This window comes from Lipotes vexillifer, unplaced genomic scaffold, assembly GCF_000442215.2.
Source record: "Lipotes vexillifer unplaced genomic scaffold, Lipotes_vexillifer_v1.1 scaffold443, whole genome shotgun sequence".
NCBI classification, from domain to species: Eukaryota; Metazoa; Chordata; class Mammalia; order Artiodactyla; family Lipotidae; genus Lipotes; species Lipotes vexillifer.
This window is the reverse complement of record NW_006779163.1, coordinates 375434-383405: the sequence shown is the minus strand read 5'-3', so window position 1 is coordinate 383405 and position 7972 is coordinate 375434.

Genomic DNA, 7972 nt, shown 5'->3' with positions numbered 1-7972 from the left:
GGGGGGGGGGGGCTGCAGTGAGTCTGTGGGGACTACCGGGCTCTCCAAAGACCTTGGGTGTGAAGGGAAGATGCTGTACACTTCACGTGTGCACACACGCACACGTGCACACACACCCACGCACGGGTCTGCAGGCCTGGGCGCCACCCCAGCCTGGGCAGGGCCTGTTGAGTGGGAGTACAGGCAGCTTTGAGGTCTGGGGACCTGGGGCCAGGGGTGCTTGAGGACCACACCAGCCTGCAGCCCCACACCCTGTGGCCGGACGCTTCCTGCTCCCTCCTCAGTTCCAGGGTTTAGAACTACAGACTGCTCTCCCTGGTGGGCTGGGAAGCTGGGCCAGGCCGGGGCAGATGATGGAGCCCTGGAATCGCATCCCCCCCGTCCAAGCCACCTCCCGGCCCCGGGTGTGTGTGGCCTCGGCTGCCGCTTAACCTCAGTGCACTTGGGTTGACTCATCTGGAGAAGTAACTGGAAGGCCAGCCCAGGTGGCCTGTTCTCCAGCCCATCCGGCCTCAGGCTGGGCTTTCCCTCTGCCTGTCCGCTGGGCCCATGCTCCCTCCCTTTCAACCAGTGCCGCTGTCAACGAGGGGACGTGGGAGGGACGTGGGCGCAGAGGAAATAGCTGACAGGCTAGAGGCTCTGGAGGCCCTGCATCGAAGAGGTAGATGCTATCGCTGCTCCATTTACTGGTGAGAAAACTCCCAAGGTGAAGTTGGGTAACCTCCAGAAGAGCACGCGGGGTCAGGATGGAGCTGCGGTTCCCGTCCAGGCACCTGACTTCCAAGCCCCTCAATCCCACTCACCGCCTGGGCTGCCACTGGAGTTGCTTCTGTGACCTTGGACAGAACACCCGACCTCTTTTATAACGTGACTGGACCGTATGGCTCCAGGAGCTCCCTCCTGGCTCCGACCATCGCTCCTCGGCTCTCCTAATGGCCACGAGGGTGGGAGATGCAGCCTTTGCCATTGAGAGAAAGAGCTGCGGGCTGGCGGGCTTGGGAGAGGGCGGGAAAGGGGCTGGGGGAGGTGGGAGTAGCTGGTGTCCAGGAATGCGCATGTGCAAAAGAAGGGCAGAGGGAAGTTTGGACCCGGATGGAGGGTCTCCAAAGCCAGGTGAGCGCTGATTTTTCTTTTTCTTCTTTAACTGAGAAAACAGCGAGGTTATTTACCCGTGTTGTTATTTAAAAGAAAACAAACGTAGGCCAGCTTTGAAATAATGATTTCTCATGGTTTTTTTTTTTCAGGGAATGGAGAGGATTTTTAAAACAGCCAAGCCTATTAATTAGCACATTTATTACACATTTTTTTCCCCCTGGAGAACATTTAAATTGATTTCCTTTTTGTCCTGCCATGGTGACTACAACCAGATCCAGAAATATACCAGCCATTCCAAATGGCATTTCTATGCAGCGAGCCTTTTGATATTCATTAATCACATAATCAGTGGGTAAACCAGTTGTTCAGAATGACATTAACTCTGCTGCGTTCTGCCCAGTAAGTAATATCTGTCCCCATGTTGCATAAATCTGCCTGGCCAATCCTCCCCTCCCAAGACAGTCCTTATTACACAATATTCGCTCGGTTCCTTTGACTCAGCTTATTTATGATTGCAGGGTGGCGATGAAGGCTGCTTCTGAAACAGAGAGCCTGTTAATGTCTTCTTAGCCCGATCCCCTCTGAGTGAGGTTTTGCCAACAACAGCGTATTTGAGCAGGGAGGTGACGTAACCCAGCCGGGCACAGCTCAAATGCCGCTTTCTCCACGACGCCTTTGCCCTCATGCCCACCTTCCCTTCCCTGCAGCTCCAAGCTCCCGGGGGTCTGCCCTGGACCCCAGCACTGTGCTGCCCCTCACCGTGTGTGGTCTTCACCGCTGAGCACAAGTGTGGACCCAGCGGCCGAGGGGCTACTCCACCTTTCCAAGCCTCAGTTTCCCCACCTGGGAAATCGGTCACAAACGCGTGGCCTGCAGGGTCATGGTGGGATGAACTGAAAAGTGTGCCGAGCGCTGTTCCCGATGTTAGCAGTCATCGTTGGTGGCTGTCATAGGGCCTAGCTGCTCCCAGCTCCCGGAGGTCAGCCTGTTGTCTGTTTCTCTCCATCCCTTCCTTGAGGTCTCCCACATAGAACATGGCCAGCAAACAAGCGTTGAATGTAAAATGAATGAATGATAGTATCTTCTCTTTACAGGAGTGGGTTAGAGGGAAGGAACAAAATCCCTGTTCTAAAATACGCCTCTAGAAGACATTTTGAAAATTTCCATTGTACTGTGAGCTCGTTTTTGCTGACCCGTAGCAGCATTCAGAAAGACCTAAAGAATGTGGATTAAACCACACCTGAACTCCTTGTGTATTGTCAGTTATAAGAACCAATAAGAACCAATAAGTCTCCTGTTGTTTGTCTGCTTGTTTAATGAAGTCTGATTAGAGTTTCCCGTCCTTGGAAACAAAATATTTCTAACTGATATTTGTGGGTGTGTCCTAAAAATGTAAAGTGTTGGTTCAGTTCATCTCCCAAATAAACTGCCTGCATGTAAATCCTGGCCTCGGGGTCTGCTTCCGGGGGAACCCAAACATCTGGGAGAACCAGGGCAGACCTCCTCAGGGCCGGTGCCATGTATGTAACGTTAGTCCCGTCACCAGTCTGCCCTCTTCCCTTCTAGGGCTTGTCACAGGCTCTGCTTGTCCTGTTTATTTCCTTCTTAACTTATCCTTGGTCTCCCTCTCTACCCCACTCTTCCCCTCTACCCAGGTCTACAGAAGCATCTGTCTTGCTGACAGAACAATGCCTGGCACATGGCAGGCATTTAAGAAACACTGCCCCAGAAACTAACCATTGCCCTTCCAACTTCTGACTTGGCCACAGCCCAGGGGTTGGTGAGCCCTGACCCCTGCCACCCATCACCTGGGGGACCCTCCCACCTCCTCCGACATCCCTAGGTCAGCCCCAGCAGTCCCCGAGGCTAGACCTGCCCCAATACACCAGAGCAGCCACTTATCGCTTCTTAGTACAGTTGAATGTTTCTCTAGGAGTTGCAAGCAGGGGTGGGGTGGGGGGAGCCCCGGAAAGCTTAGTTAGGAAGGCACCAGGTGAAATTGCTGAGTTTCCCAGGGGATCATATTTCAAGCCAGTCATTGACTGAGTACAATGGAAGCCTTTGGAACAGCAAGATTGGCTCATTTTAGCTCAGGGCGCCCAATTTCATGCTTTTTTCCCTTCGTTCCTCTTGCAGGAAAGCTGATTTATGAAAGTCATGTGCCTTCTCTGCGCGTCACCTGGAGCTGGCGGCCAGGGAGCCTGGGCTCGTGCAGCCTCAGCCGGGCTGCTCTGGACGGCCCCAGAGCCACAGGACTGGTGGGGACAGCGGCGTCCCTTTATTTTTAACTGACATTGTGTTCCCGGAGGTGCCCCTTGGTTAGATGTCAAATGATGGATGAGCCCAGCGCTGGGCGAGGGCCAGGAGGCTCAGAGCTGCGGGTGCTGCCTGCCAGTCCTGGCTTTGCCGCCTCTGACCCGTGTGACCTGCCCCATCACGTCCCCTTCCTGGGCCTCCGGGTCCACACCCATAAAAGGGTCAGGTTGGGCCCAGTGACTGTAAGGGACCGTTTAGCTCTGAGAATCTGTGACGCAGGCTGTTGGTTCCCGGGCTGGCGGGGTCAGGAGGGCAAGAGACGGTCCCCTTCTCGTGGCAGCTGGAGAGTGAGGACCTGCTCTGAGCCTCGGGGATGGGGTCACCTGCCAGGCGGACCCTCTGTCCTCCTCACCGAGGCGCCAATGGTCCATGCACTGCCGGCCATCTGGCATGTTCTATCTGGCCTGCATGGGAGCAGGGGTTAATTTTGTCTCTTATTTGAACGCCTTGGGCCCGGCCACCACTCCCCTGCTCTCTTTCTCTTTCTCACTCTCCACTCCCTTGCCAGCATTTGCTGGGGTCACCTCCCAGATAAAGGGCTTTTATGTCACCGGTGATGGCGCCCCCAGATGTGATACCCTGAGAGGGACACAACCTCACGGATATAGTGTGTGGCCAGGAAAGCACAGCCTCAATCTAAGCACAAGGAGATGGGCTGGGCGCAAAATGAGGCGTGTTTTACTAAATAAGGAGAGGTCTATACTCACCCCAAATTTCCATGTCATCTATGTCGAAGAAAGGCTGTGGAAAGGTCCAGATCACAGGAGGCTAAAGAGAGAGGACAAGGAAATGCAACATCCAAGCCTATGCTGGACCCTGTCCCAGAGGGGAAAGCCTATAAAGGATATTATTAGGTCAGCTGACAGAAGTGGACCAGGCAGTAGATTAGATTAAAATAGTGCATCTAAGTTAAATGTGCTGACATCGGTAACTGCATTATGGCTTTGTAAGAGAATATCCTTATGCTTAGGATCTAAGTACCAAAGTGTTTCGGGTCTCCTTGGGCTCTCCATCTTAAAATGAAGGAGTTGGTTTACCTTAGAGCGTCTATCCTTTTACTTGTGGGGGGAGTCATAGGTTCCTTTGAGAACCTGATGAAATCATTGAACACTGCACTCTGAAATGCACATAACGTACACGTGCTTTGTTTCATGTCATCTCCAGAGATTCCCAAACCCCTTGTGGAAGCTCTTGGCTGGGAATCCTTGGACCCATGGTCTTCTGACAGGCTTTCCAGTTACTACCTTCTAAAGTTCTGAAAGCAAAGTGCCATGATATAGTCATCTATTCTCAAATGGTCCAGAAAAGCATACTATATAGAGAATAAAAAAATAGAGCAAACGATAAAACAAATGGGGCCAAATGTTTCTTAAAAGGTGTATTGGAGTTGTCTATGTACTGTGTTTGTTCTTTGCAACTTTTGGTCAGTTTGACGTGTTTCCCAAATAAAATGTTAAAAAATCAATTGCGGGGTGCCTAGTAATCATTCAACAAGTGATGCCCGTTATGAGCGTTTTGACAAGAACGAGAGGAGGGAGGGAGTTTAACGCCGCTGGAGGGAGGTGGGCAGGGGGCGTGTAGAGCCATGCAGCCAGGCACCGGGGTGAGGCACCCAGGTGGGTGGGTAGGCGTGTGGCGGGCAGCTGGTGGACAGAGATCTTCATGAACACTCCTATTCATTCTTGAACTACTTGCTGATTTTTGCTATGGAAGCAATTCTGCAGAGAGTCAGGGACTGTGGTCAGCTTTTCTTTCTCACCTCTCTCCCTGTTTCTTACCTGCCCCTCTCTCTCCATTGCATAAGTTGTAGCAATGAACTTCCAGAATCCCAGACTGTCCACGCTGGGAGGGAATTTAACAACGATCTCATCCACCTTCTCCACGGGATCAATGAGAAAAGGAAGGCCCAGTGAAATCAATTTCCATGCCCATGATATACAAAGGGTTAAGTGTTGGTACCCAGGGACCCCAAGACCACCCTCCTTACTCTGTTCAGGGTGGCATGGCAAAGTGTTAGAATCTTGTCTTGAATATTTTCTTTGAGGTCTTGGGCACTGTTTCCGATGAACCTAAGAGCTGATATACTAGAAAGTGTCCTGCTGGGAATCAGGCTGCTCGGATCTAACTAAAGAAACATGCTGTGTGGCCTTGGGTAGGTGGCTTTCCCTCTCTGAGCCTTGGTCTCTCCATCTTAAAATGCAGAAGTTGATTTACTTAACTTCTCGTCCTTTTTCAGGGGTCATGGATTCCCTGAGGGTTGATGAAATCATTGAACCCTTTCTCAAAGCTGTGCATTTTGAGACACAATCTCCAGACGTTCAGGGACACCTCATGGAAACCACCTGCTTAGGCTGTCTTCTGATGGGCCTTCCATGTGTCAATTTCTCCAGTCCTAAAAGCTATGAAAATAGAGTCAGTGGGTCGAGCCCCACTTGCACTGCATTGAAGAATTAACCCATCCATCCTCAATTCACTTGGGCTCAACTCTAGCTAGAGAGGTGTTGGACCAACATTTTAAAGTTGCCTCTGGGAGCCGCATGAAAATAAGCTTGAAGTAAAAGGGCCTTTGCTCTTTTGCCTTCAGCGAGAAAATTTTGACTTTCGGCTGCAGTCATGCCCATTGGCCTCCGAGAAAAACAAGCCCTTCTGGGAATCGCAAGACTCCTTTCAGCCAATGGGGATGAAGAGACCGCCTAGCAACTCGCTGGTCATCCCCATCCCACCCAATCAGCATGAAGGAAAGCCTGCTCTGCCAGGCTAAACACAAGGAGACCAATCCCCCGGGACATTGCGGGGAGGAAAAAAATAGAGCCTTTAATTAAACCCCACATGTAAGCGATCAATTCCAATTTTCCACTTCTAATTTGGTAAAGAATTTCCACCGGGCATGTACTGAGACGTTATAGGGCCTCATAATGTTGGTGATGGGCTCACCTAGTTTTCTTTTAGTCCTGGCACATTTTGTTCAGATGACCGGTATGGGAAACAGAGGAAAACGGAGAGTCCTGGGTGGGAGCCAGTCACAGGATGGGCTGAGCCAGAGTGGGGAGTTATTGCCTCAGGCACGGAGCACAGCAAAGTCTCCAATGAGAAGAAGCAGGGTCCATATGGGGCCTGATGTGGGTCCCAGGCCTTCCCTGATCTGGGGTGAGCTCGCCCCCAGTGGGGGCCATGACTGAAGTCGGGGAGGGTATCTAGAAATTTGCACATTCTTTTAAAAATCATTATTTGCAAGTGCTGCACCTTGAGATTCAGAGCTCTCCACCCACACAGCAGCCCTGAGGGTCTTCATGAGACCCCAGCTGGAAAACCACAGACCTAGCCCAATGCCTGAAACTGACCGAAAGGGGCTAAAGGAGGCTTTTCTAGCGGGTAGGGCTTTTCCTTGTGAGACCGGCCACCTTGCCACTATGCAAAGCGCCTACTTGGTGGAATAGCATGGGAAGGACTGGGGGGTGCCCTGCTGACTTTTGGGGAGTTAGAGGGATGGGGACATGTGTGTCTGTCAGCTGGGAGTGCACCCAGAGAAGTCAAAGGGAACAAGGGCTCCCCACGAGACCAAGGCCAGCTTGAAGCTAGATGCTGATGTGGGTGCCCCCTGTGCCAGAGGCCGAGGCCACACTGACCCTCGCGTTGAGGTCAGGGGAAGGCATGTGCCCAGCACATAGTAGGCCTGCACTAAATACTAGTGGAATGAAAAAACAGCACGTTAAGTTGTCCCCACTGATGAAATGCTAACACGCTTACACAGGAACTACATCAGATCCACAGGTCCACGATCTTCTCTCCATCATCCATTTGCAACCCGGTGCTCTTAGCGTATTTACAGCCGACGGTGTGCAGCTGTGCACGGCCGGATCACTGGTGGGAGGTGCCATCGAGGCCCCTCCCAGGTGTGCTCAGCTGGGGAACAAAAGATGAGACTCCAGGGGTGCCACCACCTTGTACGATTAATGACGTGGAGGAGGCAGGCCCCCATAGCTTGACTGACCTGCTCGACTGTTCCCTGTTCCCAGCTGGTCCTCCTGCAACCCATCCCATCATCAGCATCATTCACACCTGCAGTCCGTTCACATCACCCCTTTCTCCAGCATCTGCAGTATCTCCTCTCCATCTACCGAAATGTCCAAGTCCGCTACACAGCATCTCATCCCAGCCCACCTTTCCAGCTTCATCTCCCAAAACAGCCCAAACAGCCCTCCGCATTCAACCCCATCCCGTGTCTCTGTGAAGCCCTCCGTGAGCCGACTGCCCAGAATGCACTGCTCTTTCCCCTCTGCTCAGGAGGCACTGCTTTTATCTCTAATGACTTGGTCCTACCTCTGCCTCCTACTCTGGATGCAAAGGGCCGGGTCTCTTAATGAATGAATGGATGAGCAAATGAATTCATTTAAATATCAGCCAAGGACGTCTATTCTCTGGCATCAAGGGGTCGGGGGAGCGGGGGAGCAGGCAAGGGGCAGATTCTAAGTCTGCCCTCGTTTCTACGCTGCATCTGTGGTGGCTTAGCTGAGAGTGGAAAGCCGAGGTCCCCGCAGTGCTGGGGGAACCAGCAGCAGGA